General features: G+C 40.8%; 1 long non-coding RNA gene across 2 annotated transcripts; it reads left to right on the top strand.

The window, feature by feature from the left end:
• Positions 1 to 2,364: 2,364 nt before the first annotated feature.
• LOC108493723 lies at positions 2,365 to 8,560 on the top strand. 2 transcript variants are annotated; one of them, XR_001873568.1, is made up of 4 exons: positions 2,365 to 2,545; positions 3,524 to 3,663; positions 5,168 to 5,202; positions 8,283 to 8,560. It is a non-coding gene; the product is annotated as an uncharacterized LOC108493723 (long non-coding RNA). The 2 variants fall into 2 exon arrangements; XR_001873569.1 differs by having other exon boundaries at positions 4,755 to 5,202.
• Positions 8,561 to 17,481: the final 8,921 nt, after the last annotated feature.

The following is a 17,481-nucleotide window of genomic DNA, read 5'->3' as shown; positions in this document are numbered from 1 at the left end:
TCTCTTCTTACTCCTTCACATCATGTGTTTATATACATTAATATGATTCTCTTGTCTTTCTCCAGACCAAGCAGTCCCAGCTCCTTCAGTCTCTCCTTATATAACAGATTCTCCAGTCCTTTAACCATCATCATGGCCCTTTGCTGGACTCATTCCAGTATGTCTATGTATCTTTTGTACTGGAAAGCTCAGGACTGGACCCAGCTCTGGAGATGTGACCCCCACTAGTGTTGGGGAGAGGAGAAGGATCACTTCCCTTGACCTGCTGTAGGTATTTTTCCTAATGTGGCCTTGGAGGCTGTTGCCCCTCTTTGCTGCCAGGTCACATTGCTGGCTCGTGGGCAGCTTGTTGAACACCAGGATCCCCAGAGCCTTCCTTGCAAAGCTCCTTTTCAACTAGTTGGCCTCATCCTCTACTGGTACTTGGGGTTATTAATCTCTGTGTGCAGGACTTTGCAATTCTCTGAGTTGCCCTTGATGAGACTGCTGTTTGCCATTTGGAAATCTTTATAAAGAACTGCTTGGGACAGAGTTGGAGGGATGGAGGTTGAAGTATCTGAGGTCCCCACAAAATGCACACATCATTAGTTGTCTAGTTTTTTAACTTCATGACCCTCACATCTGTAGGACCATATCATCATCCAGAGCTCTGGAGGATGTCAGAAATCTGAAACGAGGACAAAAGCAATCCATACAAGTATTACCTGTGTAAATCTATACAGAAATGAGCAACTGCAGTTATTTAATTCTCTGTGTTGTAATTTGAGTCTTAAAATGTGGTATTTATAGCACTTCTGTTTCAATCACAGTAATTCTGCCCCAAAAGAAACATGTGTGAATGGAATCCTCGTGGTTATGAATGAACTACTTATTTTCTCTTTATTTATATAACTGAAATTCACGGTTTCCTCTGTATCCTGTTTTTTTTCTGCATGGTTGTTCTTTCCAACAACAAGGCCTCACTTTTTCTGCCCTCAGCTCACCAATGGTGAGAAGCAAAGTGTCCATGTGGTGTCCTGAGTACAGAGGATACAGCAAAATCCTGGCTGTGAAATGTCACCAACTGGAATCGCCATCAGATTGCCGAATGTCCTAAATATGTCCAGTTTTTTTCTTTGTCTTTATCCTGTTGCATGTTATTTTGGGGATAGAAGGGACCTGGAGCCTAATGGAGCTGTCAGAGAACTCCTATTTTTTTCCTTTACTTTTGCCATTCTCACGGGACAGTCATTGAGTCACGACAGGGATTTACACCCAACTGTGAAATTTGTTACTTTGGGCTTTACCTTGAATCCAAACTTTCCAGTCTATATTGGATGTCTCAGACAGTGAACTAAGGACATTAAGAGAACAATTCTGGTTTCTTGGAAGTGAGTAAGGAAAATGTCTTTGTGTTGGAGGCAGCCTTTATTTTCAAATGTTTGGAGATAGGAGAAACCAGGCTTGTTCTTTCATCCACACGGAGAAATTTAAGCACATGCAAAACCTTCTAGCTACCTTCCTTTACCCAGACTCGCGGAGTAATTAACACAGTTTACTTACTTTATTTAATTTACTTCCTTTGGTTTGAAATTTCTTTGTTTTCTTTCAGGTTTTATGCTGCAAATTTATCAATAGCACCAAAAATTAGATTTGTCAAGAGGGTGTACAACTAGAATAACTTTATAAAGGGATGTAGCAAAGAAAAAGTAGAAATGTTGCTGAAATTCATTTAGGGTATTTACGATATGCTCACTCCTAACTTCACTGTTGAAGCAAATCAGGGCAGAAAGTCTTCATGGCATGGTAGCATGACTCACTTTGGGTTCATGGAGATCTGGGCTGCAGATTTGAACCCCTCAGCTCCATTCCTTGTGTGTCTGGACACAGCCCAGCCTTGCCTGGGGCTGCCTTTCTGTCTTTATTCCCTGCAAGTTCCTGCACCTCCCCATCGGGACATTTTGATTTGGAGGATGGAAGAATGGCCCTGAGTTTAAGATGCTGGATTGAGATGCGCCCAGGCTAAAAAAGTCAAAAATTCCTTTCTTTAAACACACGTGGTTTCATGTGACCTTCAGCAAATCTGCCAAAACTTCAGCTTTCTCCCTGCAAATTAGGTACTGTCCAGCTAAGTTGGTTGGATACCAGGTGGTAGGAAGGAAAACACAAAATTATTTATTAAAAAAAAAACAAATCCTGCTTTATAGACAGAGCTCATCTCTTGTAAGTGGGTCAGAGTCGTCACAGAAAGTGTAGCTGCAGTCACACGGTGTGTTTAATAGGTCCTGTTAATGTCTAACAGTTTTCCCCTCTTTTAAAGCTTCCATTTTGAAGTCAGATGATTCTTAATACGTTTGGTTTTTTTTCCCATTTACAGTTAACACGTTGACCCGGCGTCTTGGCAGCAGCACTGGGAAGCTGCGTTGGTGAATCCAGGTCCTCTGGTTTTCTTTCCTTCCTTCCTTCCTTCCTTCTGAAGGAAGCCCCCATGAACGGGTCCCTGGGATTAAGGGGGAAGCGGAGGTTTTAATGAAGCAGACTCCATTCTTCCGAGGGGTGAAGGGAGGTAAGGGAAGATCCTGTTGCTTATGTGATTATTGCTAATTACTCTAATTGAACATCCTCCTGACAGGAATATTTGCCTGAGGTAAAGCTTGTTTGCTTCCATTCCTTTTTTCAACTGTCTCGTGGTGCCCTCTCGAGGTAGGAGAGCAGCCCCATTTATTCCTTGTTTTACAGCAGCTGGAACACAAGCTGGAAGCACAGACCTCGCTGAAGAAGCTGAGAAATTGCTATTTGCTTTGAAAAAAAAAATTAAATTTGCTAAAAATCCTTGCAAAATAAGTGGGATTTTTTTGATTCCCATTTAAAAAAGCACGCCAGTCTCTTTGTTTCCATCTTTTCAGTGAGATCAAGCACTCAAAAGGACGCAAAAAGCACAGGGGATGCTTCTTCACAGTGCCCTGAGGCCACAAAGGTGCATTTCCTTGGAGCATGAACAAGGTTAAAGGCTGTTTCCATGAAGGAAGGGAACACATTTCCCACAACATGCTTTTGTGCCCTTGAAGCAAAGCACAAAATGCATCAGGAAATGCTGACGTGTTTGGATATTAAAGTGGATTAGGAAGCCTTGACACATGAGAAAGGCTGACCTTAGGGCTCGAGTCAAACAGAGGGTATTGTGCTTGTGAGGGAGGTCTGAATGCCTTGGATGTCATCACCACCTCACTGTGAAGGACTGCAAACTGCAGGATTCTCTGTAAAAGTGACTATTAGATGCTCAGTCTTGAAATATCTCTTGCCAGGTGACAGCAGATTATCCTTCCAAAAATGCCTCATCTTAAATCCAGCAAGGAGCAAGGACTGGCAGTATGGTGGGTCCTCAAGAGGCAGTGAATTAATCATTTTGGGTTTGGACTGGGATAGGGTTGATGCTCAGAGTCTGGGGCAAGGACATCCAGTTTTAGAGAAGAGGACACTATGGGTACACGGTGATTTATTTAAAAATACAGATTTAAAAAAAAAAAATCTCTGCTTCTCATAGATAACTTTTGAAGGGGATAAATGTAAGCAAATGCTGAACAACATGCCGATTCTGAAGGCACAAATCCCCTCCACAGAACTGCAAATTGAAGACCCAAGGCTCCTGTTCTGTTGAAAAGAGACTTTTGAGCCCAACAAGGGGTAAGATGTTAATAAAACCTTTGTTCACTGTTACAAAAGGGAGCAGCTAAGTGTGGGTTGGGGTTTCTGCCAAGTTAACCCTGACTTCTTCCCATTGCCACCAATACTGCTAAGAAACACTTTAACATGTTATTTAAGACAAAGAACAAAAACCAGTTAACACTTTTCATTTTGAATGCTGTATTTAAAGCAAAAGCTTTCATTTTAAACACATCTTTATTCGCTTTCCTTGTTGCTAGACTAGGGGCTTTAAAGAAAATTCACTAACTTTCTTTTTGTGGGGAAAAAACAAAGTTAGCTTAAGTGATCTGAAACTGGCACTGTCTTTAATACTAATGGAGTTTTATTTTCTTGAAGGTGAAAGTGCAGGTGTTCTGAGTCTCCCCAAACACGTGCTAACCAGGCTTATTTTATTATTTCCTTCCCTGTGGTCTGCTGGGCTTTGCCCATCTGTAGTTGTTGTCAGCTCCTTCAGAGCCATGATCCGACAGAACTGCTATGGTAGTTGGAATAATAATAATAAAAAGCCATGGAAAAATAAGGTGACATTGAATCACCATTTCCACTTTTTAATTCTCCAGCAAAGAAGGACAAAAAGGAGATGGCTTCTGTCTGCAATGTTGCCTTTCATTTGCAACTGTGCTGTTATGGAATCAGGGGCTACTTAATACATGGTTTTGGAAACCCTTTGGATTAGTATGAGGTGGTAGGAGTTGCTGGATAAGATGCATCTCCATGAGATGCTGACAGTGGTGTGATGACATTGTAGTATTGTTTGAGAGCAAGGGAAGAAGTGAAGGAGGGAGGTGGCAGGTGTGTCTGGGTATTCTCGGGTCAGGATTTGAGCATCAGGGTCACAGAGGTCCTGTGGTGTCATGTTTAAAAGCAGGCTGGCAGAATATGTTGGGGTGACAGCCACATTTCCTCCTGCCCTCATACCCTCCTCTGCTCTCCTTTGTGCCACCCCCTCATCTAAGGAAAGGTGGCATCTTTATTCTGGTAGAATTAACTAATCAAAGTGTGCTGTTGGTGATTTCAATTATAAATGTTTCCTCCCATTCTTAAAATGTTTTCACTTGTTTTCTTGGCAGGACCTTGAGGAGCTCTCCTGAGAGTCCCTTTCACATAGATATGCACAGAATGAATAGTTTATCTCCAGCTCCTGCTGACTTTCATGAATAATTTGATGTAAAAAGCTAAGTTGCATTTCTGCTGTGTCGGTTAACTTGGAAGTACCAGCTTCTAATATTCCAGCCACAGACTGAAACAGACTTTCCAGTTTTAGAGGCCAAAGTGGCCTCCCTGGCTTCCACTCATTGTGAATACCTTACCTTTTCTCCTCCTTTAACTACCTGGCTGCTTCAGGCTCCCCAAAACATGAAAGAGGCTCTAGAGCTTCCAGCTGACAGAACATCTCTTGTGAATGAAAGCTCTTTACTTAAACACAGCAGATTTGGTGGGACATACAGCTGTGATTTTTACTGTTTCTCGTTTTCATTCCCAGGTGTACGCCAGAAAATCCTGTGGTCAGCCCTGAAGGTAAGCAGCTCATTTTACAGAGTGTATTCATCTGCCCACTCTCATTGAAGGCAAACAGAATTGCTTATCTGAGTAATGTCACACGTGTGCCTAAATGATTGCAAGAGACTGAAAGGAGCTGGGAGTAGAAATAATAGCACTACTTCATCTCTCACAGAGCAGAGCCAACAAAATAATGAAGCCGTGTGAATAAAGAAACAACATAATAATCAAGGTCTAACCATTTTGGGAAAATTAGCACTTCTTCCATAACAGTAACAGGCTGCTGGGAAAATGGTACAAAGTATTAACTGGTCAGGTTAAGCACACCTTAATCAACATGTGCCGAGTCCCACTGATGTGTCCTCAAACCTGTTACTTAAGTACTTGTTAAGGCCAATTAAATAAACAAAATTTTAAAGCCTAATAGCATAAACCACACAAATAACATAAAAGAGGCATAATGGTTGAATGGGTGGGCGTTTAGCCCTTCTTGATTTAAAACAGTGAAGTGAAAAATGTTGGAGCCCTTGAAGGTGATTTCGAAGACGAGGAAGTGACTGTGCTACACAAACAGCAATCAGAGACAATTAAGAGAACTGGGACAAGTGCCTCATTCTCCCAGCAGACTGCATGGGAAATTGCACTTTACATTTCAGTCTCATTGCATTTTCAAATAAGGCCCCCAGCTATGTCATTTTTTCCAAGTCCAACTCAAATCAAAAGATATTGCTTAAAATCTTCCTATTACTCCAGAAGTGAAAGGAATGATTGTCTATGCTGATGAGCCTGGAAGATTGTCTTGGAAAGAATTTGACAGTTTTGTCTCCGGGTCCCATTATAACGTTATTACTGCCCCTGAAGGAGACTGACAGAGCCTGAATGCCGGTGTGAGGACGAGGGTGGTTGAGGACGGCTCTGTGCCGCTGCAGATTTTGTGTTGTTTCTCTACAGAAACAGCAGAGAAACTGTGAGCTACGCTGTGCATGTGTTTTCTCTTAAGGCTTAATCTGATGAAGAATCTCAGCGAGACCCTGTGCTAACAAAAGAACAGGGCATACAAGCAAGCTAAAAATAAAAACAAAGACATAAAAATGGAAAGAATGAAAATAGGGAAATTTGGAAATAGTTATCCAGGTCTAATTATACCCCTGTCCCTCTGCAGAAAGCACAGCTCACCAGTGATACTTTTTAAAGAACTTTCTGTTAGGCTCGGGAAGGTTTCGGTACATGACTCAGAAATTTCCTGAAGTGCTGAAGTGGTCTCACTTTTGTAGCCTTCTTCCCACAGACAGGAGTACAGTGAGCTTGCAGAGCTCTTGTAGCTGGTTTGGTTTGCCAGAGTAAGTAATGGTGCCTGGGAACGAGCCCTGCCCTTATCTCTGGCTCCTGCCAGGATAGAGAACACTGACCCAGCTGCTGCTGTTCCCCAGCACAGGTTGGAGTGCAGAGGGACACAGGGGGACCCTGCACTCCATCTGACTGCCCGTGTGGTGCCCAACAAACCTTCCCTGAACCAGCCCTGACTCCTCTGCTCAGTGTCATGAAAGCTGTAAGATGGGGGGGCTGTGGTACATCCACAGAAGTGATGCAAGCTTTCCCTGACAGCAATTTTCCAATGGAATTGTCTTATCTTGCTGTTTTCTTTCCATGGGGCACTTTTTCCTTTTAAAGATTTTTATTTTAATGAAAAAGGCTCTAAATGTAAATGTTCAATTATAACGCTAATTGATAGAAAGTTAGTGTAAGATCTCTCCACTCAGATACAATTAACTCTGCATAAACCAGGTCATCATAGCAAACAAGGACCTAAATCAATTATTTTCAGATTAAAGATTTAAACTTCTATGTTTCACTGTATAACAATTGTCTGAGAGATAAATTACGGTTACAGTGACAATCTGGTACATGCTCTCCTTAACCCAAGTCATAAACTGCTCAGATCTCAGACAAAAAAAGCAGTGCCTTGTTGCTTTGTGAGGGTTGCAGAGCAAATATGCCCACTGAAATTAAGAGGAATTTGTAAAGAAAACAAGCTGCTTCTGAGCCAGGGATTTTAGAAGTTATTTATAAATGGTGATGGTCCCAACAAGAAGCCTTTTGCAACTCCAACAAGATCATTCCTGTATTGAACTATACAGAAGAAAGAAAAATACTGCAAAACCACACTCACTGCACTCAGAACCTTAACCCGGTTCCCAGAACCACAATGGATAATGTCTCTATTAGAAATTCATTTATTTTGGTGGGACTTCCTTGGAGCGTGGTACTACTCAACTAATGACTGCAAATTTGGGTCCTGCTTGATTTAAAACAGCTTTACCAAAATTACCCTTAGGGGCAAATTCTTGTCGCAATAAGACCGATGGGAGTTTTGTGACTGAGTTTCGATATTATATAACAATTGAATTTTCTTACGTGTCTGTGTACCTCAAATATGTAACTCCTAAGTGTAAGAAACACATTTATATATGTAAAAATGATGTATATAAAAATGCAGGGTCTGTTATTTTATATTCACTAGTAGCTCTATGGCTCTGCATCCACATCTCTCTGCCGTTTTCTGAAACAGAGCAGAAAGGCCAACGGGAGCGAAATACCAACCTGAGATAGCAGCCTAGCAAGGAAGGCAGTGCTGTCACTGCAGAGGGACTTTGAGCACAAGAAGTGACACTTGCAGTTACTGAGGCTGTCAGTCCAAATCCGTGTTGCTTTGGTACCCTGGATAAAGATCGGGCCAACTTAAGAGCTGGCGACACGCCACACAGACAGATGGACAGATGGGTGAGCAACACAGAGACCGTGCTGGAGCATCAAGTGTGGGTTCTGAAGGCAGCATTCCTAGCTGGGAGACTCCAAACAGCTGGCCAGCCTGAATTTTTTAAAAACGATTTATGTTTTAGGAAATGCCGCAGTTTGTTTGGTTCTGGTAACGTACTGAAAAAAACAGTGATGGGAAGGGGGTATCGTTATTTATTCCTGGTAAATGTGGATTGAGCTGCACAAAAAGAAGGAAGTGAGGAAGGGGCATTCCCTCTGAGCCCTGGAGAGAGTGAGGATGAGAAATGATAATGGAATTTCCCTGTGTTTTTCTGTGTCAGGGCAAAACAGATCTCTGCTGAGCAGAGCAGCAGAGGGAGTGTCAAAGCTGCATGTTGGAGATTGGGAAGAAAAATCTCACCTTGGATTCAGGAGCTGGAATTAATCCTAAACTCACACTTCAGCCTTCTTCTGCCAGGAGGATCAGCATCGGGGTAGAGGCGCTATGGGACAACTCCTTTCCTGGGACAAGGGTAGACACAGGAGAACCTGAACTTTTATTACAAGCTGGAAAACTGAAACCCAAAGGTGGAAATCTGATGCCAGTGCATTTCTTTCTTTTTTTTTTTTTTTTAATAAAATAGTTTAAAAGAGCTTATCTGAATTTAAATATCTAGATTTAAGCAGTTTATTTCCTTGCACAACAAACTAAACAGATGATTCAAGTGCATGTAAAAATTCAGCTGCTCTGATGGAATTTGAATGGTTTGTCCTCACATGCATCAGCATCCCTTTGACTTATAATATTTCTTGCCTTCTGTTTGCAAAATGAGTAGGGTTTTCCCAGGCAGATACTTTGTCTGGACTGCACCATATTCAGTCTTCGAATAATCAGTTCAAACTGCAAGTCAAACACCTCTTCTACTCCATTCTCTGTAATTGATTCATTATTTCTTTCAAATTCCTTGGCTGCCTCATGTCTTTTTGCCAGTGCATATTGAGCAATCAGGTCATTCCAGGTTGCTTTTGTTTGTGTTACTCCTATGAATTCAGTTTATATTTAACCCTGGGAATAACAGACATAAAAAGCCAACACGAAAAAAAGGAAGGGAGGATGCATCCAGTGCAGTCAATATCATGTCCAGCCACAGAGTTAGGAGGGGACAGGATGATTGAAGGGAATGATAAAGGGCACAAGCTTCTAGTTTTTGGAATTGGTTTAGGTTTGATAAATCAGAAAACTGTTACCAAGTAAGAGCATTGAAGGGACAATGTTTCTAGTGCCATCTCAGGTCAAGACTTCAGGATATTCTTCCGTATTCCCTGGGCCCTACAGTTCCCACATAAAGGCAAGATGAGGGTCATGTTGTATTCAGCATGTTTGGATCATCAGAGGCCCAAGGCCACAGCACCCAGTATAGACATTATCTAACTGTTAGCCCTATCTTGGCCCACAAAGATCAAGCACAGAACATTGTTCACCACCAGCAGAGAGGACAAAGCCACCACCATGACCCCAACCCTAAGTCAGTGATGGTACAAAGGGGTGAATTGAGATTTAAGTCTGCCTTGGCTTTTTTAAGGTCACTGATTCCCTTTAAAGAAACAAAACAACACAGAGACTCGTGTGTGCACAAACACACACACACAGTAATTAAAAGAATTAACATGGGAATTAGTTTGTGTTGCAAACCAAGGCTGTTGTTAGGTGGAAATTTGCCATATGCTCTCCAACACTAGACACAAAGAAGGACCATTTTACCACTTAAACCTCCGTTTTGCTGTAGGATTGGAAAGCCCAGTGCTGTCGATTGGCCCCTTTAATTTAAAGCAAATTAATTGTGGGAGCTGGATGTCAAGATTACTCAGGAGTTTTTGGAAGCTCTTTCTTTCGGGCTGCTGAGCTTTTATTTTGAGGAGAAAGTAACACAAATAATAAAATACAGAGATGCATGGGCTTAGTGTAAAGAAGACTTGGAGGTTTATATGTCTTCCTTCTTTTTTTTTTTTTTTTTTTTTAAACAGTCCAATTAGGTACCACGTAGCAGCAACTGGGCTAACACCAGCCATATGATGGAATAGCTTGTAATCCGGTTGTGTCTAACTCCATGAGACAGACTCCAAGTAGATGAGTTTTAAATCTCCTTAGAATTAAGAAGGGTTTGGCAACCAAATTAATTGTTTTGGAAAAATCCCGCTTTATGGATCATGAAGAGGATAAAAAGGGAAAAAACATGTCATCTGTAGTGGTTAGTCAGATGTTCTTTTGGAGTTACAACGATTTCCCCTCTAATTCCTCTCCTTGTTGACATTCCCGTTAAAAGAATAATGAGTACGATGTTCGTTGCCTTAGCGCTGCTCATCCCTGTGTACATTACGAAATCTTTGCATTAAGCCACCCAAATGGATTGAATCCTACCGTGAGGCAGACACTGAAAACAACTGCACTCAGCTGTGAGAGGCATAAAAGCCACGTAGAACCCGATACGCTGCGCTACAAGGGGCGATAATCGCCGGGACCCTGTACGGGAGTTTGTTTGAAAGCAGTGGTGGGGCCCAGACAGAGTGCATCACTCTGGTTTAGCAGGGCTGAATTATTTCAGTCTCTGGATTTTTAATATTTATGTAGTCACCCTTTTACCGGTGCGGTTGTGATGCTTTTGAGAAAATATGTTCTATGTATTATTAATGGCATGTTTAAATAATGAGAGACAATTAAATGATCGCTGGGTGATAGTTTCCCAGGTGTATTTCTGTTTTATATGTTTTGTAGATCTGTACTGTATTCTCACAGAGGCTACATTACTTAATTACCCCGTGCTTTTACAGAATTTTGGTAAAAATAAGTGTGCAAAAAAAGATATTATTATTTTACAGGTGGCATAAAAGCAGCTTCATTAGGGAGCCTGGTACTAATAATCCTTTAATACAGAAAGCCAGAAGATGGTTCTTCACATGGTACATTAAACAGTGAAATATGCCAATTTTGACTTGATTTCTAATGCTGCTAAACTACCCCACATTCATTTGCTTCAGCTTTAAGCCCTTTCATTCTCATATTCTCCAGCCCTGCTAACAGAATTGCAGCTTGCTTTTCACCTATCTCCTAACAGTTTAACATGGATGTCTGGGTCCAGCCCATTGTTCCAATTGTATATAGTTTAAAAAGCTCTGCAGTATTTTACTCTTTCCATTATATCTTGGCTTCCCTGAGCGCTCTGCTTGCTGCATTTTGCTTGTACTGGCTCTGTTTTCTAAACCCATTTATGGCTTTTTCTTCTGTACACACTTGTTCATTGGGGAGCTTAAATTGACTTCTCTCCATTCTGTTTCCTTAACTAAAAACGCACCATTAAGGTTGATTGAAGTCTTTTGAAAACACTTCATAAAAAATGAAAGGCCATAAGAAATTAGGCTACCAGTGTTTGCAAATACCTGTTTTCAGCCAAATTGATGGGAGGGAATAAGAATTGAAATTTAAAAATGCTACTGATATGTATTTTGTTTGCGAGTTGTTTTTATAAGAATAGAAAAAGCGTGTGTAAAACATTTTGAGGAATAAAATATTGAGACGTTAACAAGATGTGCTGTGCAGTGGTTTGTTGTTGCAGAAAGCCTTTTCTCCAAAAAAACATCAGGCACAGTTCTGAAGAGAGAAAATTGCAGAATGAACAGACGTATCTGGATCAGTTATTTTTCATGATTTTCTGTTGTAAAAAATATTTTTTACTCTCAAATATTTCTCTTCAAAGAACACTGTAAAGTCTTTCTTTAAGAGTAACATTTGAACCATGGAATAGCATATTCATCAGGAATAGGAGGAGTTCGTAATAAATTGCTCTACAAATTGGAAAAAAAAAAGCTTAATTAAGTCGGTGAAACTTTGAGTGCCTTTCAGAACAAAAACATCTGTGCAGTGGTCAAGGATATAAAGTATGTTTTGCATTATGTACACATATCCTTAATGAACAAAGCAGCCTCATTTCACGAATCCCCCACCAGGAATCAGGGAAGTCGTTCTGAACACTGGGCTGAATTGTCAGGGTAACTTTTATGGACACATGGAAATGCATCTGCTTTAAAAAGAGAAATATCAAGAGGGATTTGCACAAAGTTAAAAGCAAAGCAAGTGCTTTAGAATCAAAAGTGATTACACTGAAAATGGCAGCTTGCCTGTCAGAGCAGCTGAGGCGGCTCCTCACCAAACAAAATACTAATAGTTCCAGCTGTTTCCAGGCTCTCCTAATACTGCTGCTTGTCATTAAAAAGTACAGACTTTATAGAAATGTGGAAAGCTCTAAAAGAAAAATTATTTGATTTTAGTTTATTTCTAGATATCTTTTTCAGACAGCTGCCAAACATGTTTTATTTACAAGATGTATTACTTCTACGGCTTTTTCTCTTTTCAGAAATTTAGATATTCATTCTGACAGTCATCTCACTAAGTGGAGACATCTAAAATGCAGAAGACTTTCAGTAAAAGACTTATGTTGCAGAATAGGAGCAAAAAAATCTTCACAGAGTGAGTTTTACAGTTTTAAAGGACTGTTTAAAAAAACCCCAAATCTTAATATTGAAAAGCCACACCTACTGAGCCCTGAAATCAAACTCAGATTTGAATTCAGAATAAAAAAAAAAAGTTGTAAATAACAACTGTTCCCAGGCTTTGCCTTTAATAATATGATGAATTTAAGATTTTTGTTCCTTTTTATTTTATAAAAGCAATAGAATAAATGCTCCAGGCCTCGGCTGCGGCAGCGTTTGGTGAGCACAGACTGTAGCAGACTGTATCACTTGCTTTAAGAATTCTCCTGTTAATGGAGGGAAAGAGCAGTGAGATCAACAAGCAAAGTAGCTGAGTACAAGGAGGTCATGCAGCAGCGCTGAGTTCTGTGGCAGAGCTACAAGGAAACCCTGTCAGCTTCCATCCCATTAAACGAGCCATGAGCTATGTGTTGGACTCGCTGGGATTACCAGCAAACCCCTACCAAGCTGTCTGCTGGCTCTTGCTCACATCCTCTATCAATTATTCAGTTCCTTTTATGCAAATAATGTTTCATGGAAGCAATGGAGATCCATAATGGGAAGGAGAGTAACATCCATTTAGGAGAATTAAATGGTAGATGAAAAGCGTGACACTTTGCAGGCAAAAGCTATTGAAGTGGTGCAGTACCAGGACTCTCTAAATGTCTGTGTGCATGCACAGATGGGGAGAGTCAAAGTTTTGTTTGCTTTTTTTTGACAATCAACTTTATACAGAATTAAAGAAGGTGGCAATAGACACAGACTCCAGCATTTCCAGTTCTGCCCAGGGGACAGTTGAGAAGCAAGGCCTCTGTAGCAGATCTGTCTGTGCTCTGCAGGCTCTAAGCTCTCATTTTGTATCTTACAGGGAGTGTATGCAGCAAGCCTGGGGGCCAGTGTGTTTGTACTAAAGAGAGACTTTGCCGCTCTTCGGAGTCAGGGGTCACAGAAAAACCGAGGGCCACTCCTGCATTCTTTTATCAAAGCATTCTGTTGGTTTCAATGCATATATGGGATCAAAACTCTGCTGTAGCCCCAGTGCAGTTCATGGGCCCAAACTCTACTGCTGTGTGCAGAGGCACTTCCATTCCCAGCAGGAAGTAAGCTCTGAGTGAAGTTCAACAATGATGCTCTGAGAACATTTTGTTTCTTCTGAGATTCTTCCCTCAGAAGAGATTGATGAGTAAATGCAGACAATCCTGGCTGAACCCAGCCAAAGAACTGATCATGTCCCTGTTGCGAGCCTTTAAATCCTTGTCTGGGATTTTAGTTGAAGGTTTATCCCTTTTCTTGTCAGTCAGCTAATGATAGTTTGCCTGCTGAACTGTCTGCAGGCTGTTTGGCCACTTTTGTCTGGGTCTGCACTGTCAGCTTCAGAGGTGGTGGTACCCCACTAATGCTCTGCACTGCAGGGGCTGTGGTGGAGCTGCTTTTCTTGAACTCAAGCAGGTCAGCTGGGGTGAGAAAACCTCCATCATCCTGTGTGCTCCAACATCAGTTACAGAATCTTATAGTAACGTTGGATTTTATACCTGTTTAATAAGGCAGAAGCACAGAAATAGGACCAAAGCCTCAAGGCTTCTGTCTGTGTCCTGTTGCAACCCCTCTGCCACACTGCTACTCTTTGTGTGCAAGGAGTGTGAATCAAAAACAAACAAAATGTTATTAAAACATAGAATCATAGAATCATTTAGGGTGAAAAGACCTTTAAGGACATTGAGTACAACCACTAACCCATCACTGCCAAGCCCACCATGTCCCTTCTTTCAGTCTTTCAACTTAATTTGGGAGACAACAGCCAAGAGCTAAGAAACTTCTCACATCTTGAATCTGTATTTCCTGGAACTCACATACCAGATCCAGTGTTGTAACTTTGTCTTCTAGACATACAGACGTCTCTTCTAAAAGCTTTATAATGTGAGTACCCTGTATATTTATGGTGCTTCTGCATTTAACTGGTTTTTTTTTTTGATGACACTGTTATTTGCAAAGGAAATTTTCTTTTACTAAACCAGGAGGGACTGAAAGTGTGTTTAAATGGAGTGCAGTTAGCTCTCCCAACAGAAATAGGCTTCCATTATAAAATTCTGCACTTAAAGAAGCCCTGGCAATAGGCAGAGATGGAAAATTGAAAGAGTATTTTGCAGCATAAATCAGTTCAAGAGAATTAAAGCATAGCTAAGTTCAGAGAAATAAAAAGAAGCCAAGCTATAGGGGGTACAGGAGTATTTGAGATGTTGTGTTTACCACACTGTGCTTTTGCAGCCTACAGAGATGAGAGCTCTTCACCTGTAACAGGCTGGCAGAGCAGTGGAGGCAGCAGGCTCCAAGCTCCAAGACCTTTAGGAAACTTTGGCTTCTTTAGGGCACAGAATAGTTCTACTGAGGATTATACAAGGGGCTTTCTGTAGGGGTCAGAATTACACAAACAGCCCAAGAGCAAAGAGCTGCTCCAAGCAATCTCTGCAGAGAACTATCTGAGCTCACTCAGCCCTTTCCTCTCCCCTTATCCCACCTAAGGCCAGTTGTTAAATCTTGCATTAGAATCCCACTGTTACCTGAGGGGGCTGGGACTGACCTTGTGCAGAGATCAGTAACACAAGGCCGGGGATGCCACATGCTGGCACGAGCAGTTCTACTCTTCTTTTTCCTCCACTTTGTATTTTTACGACCAGTTCACTATAAGGGACTGTCTTCTGATTTGTGTTGTTCCTCTGCTTCAGCTACACTCGTGATTCTCCCTCCTTTTGGCTCACCTTAGAGGTACAAACTGTTTTCCCTGACACTACTGTGTCCTTTTTTGGGTCCTTCTGGCTTAGTGAACACACCTAAAGGTTCACAGGAGTGACCATTGTGATTCAAGTTGTCTGTACCAAAACAAACCCAAAATTGCAAGAATGGCGTCCAAATATATGATTTATTCTGGTGCAAATCTGCCATAACCCCACTGAAGTGAGGGGAGAGTCCTTGCTCCCCAGTGCACTCTTAGCGTGTGTCGGTATCCCTGATGTAGAAATTCAGTGGTGCAACAAAGACACCTCGTGGCTGCCCTGCAAACCACACACAAGACAAAGAACTCACCAGCCAGAAAGGGGAATGTCTGCTCTGGTAGCAATCTTCACACTTCCTGCCTACAGCTACTTGTAAGTAGAATTAATACTAACCCCTGGTTCAAATCACTTAGGAGAAACAAAACTTAATGCGTATAAATTGAGCACGTTATCTGAATTGTAAAAATTAAATAATATAATCCAAAGGAATTTGATGACGGCTTCCAAATTAGCATGGGAACTCAAATTATTAAATTAAAAAACCCTCTCAATAATTCTAGTAGTAATTTAATTTGACCTGATATGCGAAGGGAATGCTATGAAATATTTATCACGTCTAGAAGTAAGCTTTTATTTTAGAGATAGTCCTCTAAAGTCTCCTAAGAACTTCTAGGAACTTTATAACAAGGTAAGTTATCAACGTTTGCTTTTAAACTACTTTTATTAGAAATCAGCAGATACACGCTTATAGCTTTGTATACCAGTATATTTGTTAACCCCACATATAATCCTATACACTGTACCCCAAACACTGTATTTAAAAAAAAAAATAAATGAAAAGTGAAATTTATTTTTTTTTAAATAGTGGAATAATGAAGTCCATAATTACATTCAGATGCAGTTTCATTGCCGTTCCTTCCATCAGTTCACACACACATATATCTGAGAAAGGCTCTAGGGATATGGTAAGAATCATCTAGTGTAACAAAGTGGCAATTTTTGTGATTAAACTGTTTCTGAACAGCAAAAGAAAATCTTGCACAGTGAATGTACCAGCACAAAACCCTGAGCTGGTGTGTAGCAATGTGTTTCTTTCTTCCTCACCTTTGCATGAAAATTCACATGGTATTTTCCCAGTTCAGTAAATATGAGAAATTACGATCATGAAGCTCTTGGAAAATAGACCAACTCACTATGTAGTAAAATTGGGGGGATCAAATTCTGCCTTCCAGTTTTTACAGTGCAAATCAGAGGAAATAATTTTAATTTAGACTTACTGTAAACTAAATTCTGAAATTTTATTGCTGATTTCTACCAGGGTGAGTGAAAACAGAACAAACCAAAGGGATCTCCGAGTCCCACAGGTATTCTCTGTATCCATAAATGGTTGCTTCACTGAATTAAATTATTTCATTACATAATTGATATTTCTTATTCATTATACATTCACAATCACTGTATTAAAATGAAAGTACAAATGCCCAAATTCTCCCTTTGGTAACACCACTTAAGTCTGTGGAGCAATCATCAGGAAGATTTTTTTTTCCTCCAGAATTTCTCTGATTTTTGCAGTTCTTTCGGCTCTCAGGGTTGATTTAGGTGGAGATGCTGGAAACAATTCCACATCAAACCACAGAGACTTTGTTTTTAAAAAATCCATGAATTTAGAGAAGAGATAATCATAATAATATGTATCTAATACATTAGTAACATGACATTCAGTCCTATCATGTACCCCCATGACAATAACTTTATAATCAGGACTTTGCTTAATTAACTTGGAGCTCTACTGCTAATGCAGACAAGCCAAGGTTTCACCATCTACTTCAGTACATCCCCCTGCAAGTATTTTTAGAACTTTTTTTGTTTTATAAAGAAGAGATTGTTTACAAAGAAGATGAAATTTTCAGTACCTAAAGGGGCTACAAGAAATTTGGAGAGGAGCTGTTTACAAGGGCATGTAGTAAACAGACGAGGGGGAATGGCCTTAAGCTGAAGGAGGGCAGGGTTGGATTAGATATTAGGAAGCAATTAATGACTGTGAGAGTGCTGAGGCCCTGGCACAGGTTGCCCAGAGAAGCTGTGGATGCCCCATCCCTGGAAGTGTTTAAGTCCAGGCTGGATGGGGCTCTGAGCAACCTGATCCAGTGGAAAGTGTCCCTGCCCGTGGCAGCAGGGTTGGAACCTTCCAACCCAAACCATTCTGTGGTTCTACGATTCTGTGAAATACTGAATTCCCTTAGGA

The sequence above is a fragment of the Lepidothrix coronata genome, unplaced genomic scaffold, assembly GCF_001604755.1.
Source record: "Lepidothrix coronata isolate B3197 unplaced genomic scaffold, Lepidothrix_coronata-1.0 Scaffold19, whole genome shotgun sequence".
In the NCBI taxonomy this organism is placed as follows: domain Eukaryota; kingdom Metazoa; phylum Chordata; class Aves; order Passeriformes; family Pipridae; genus Lepidothrix; species Lepidothrix coronata.
This window is presented reverse-complemented; position numbering and strand designations above follow the sequence as displayed.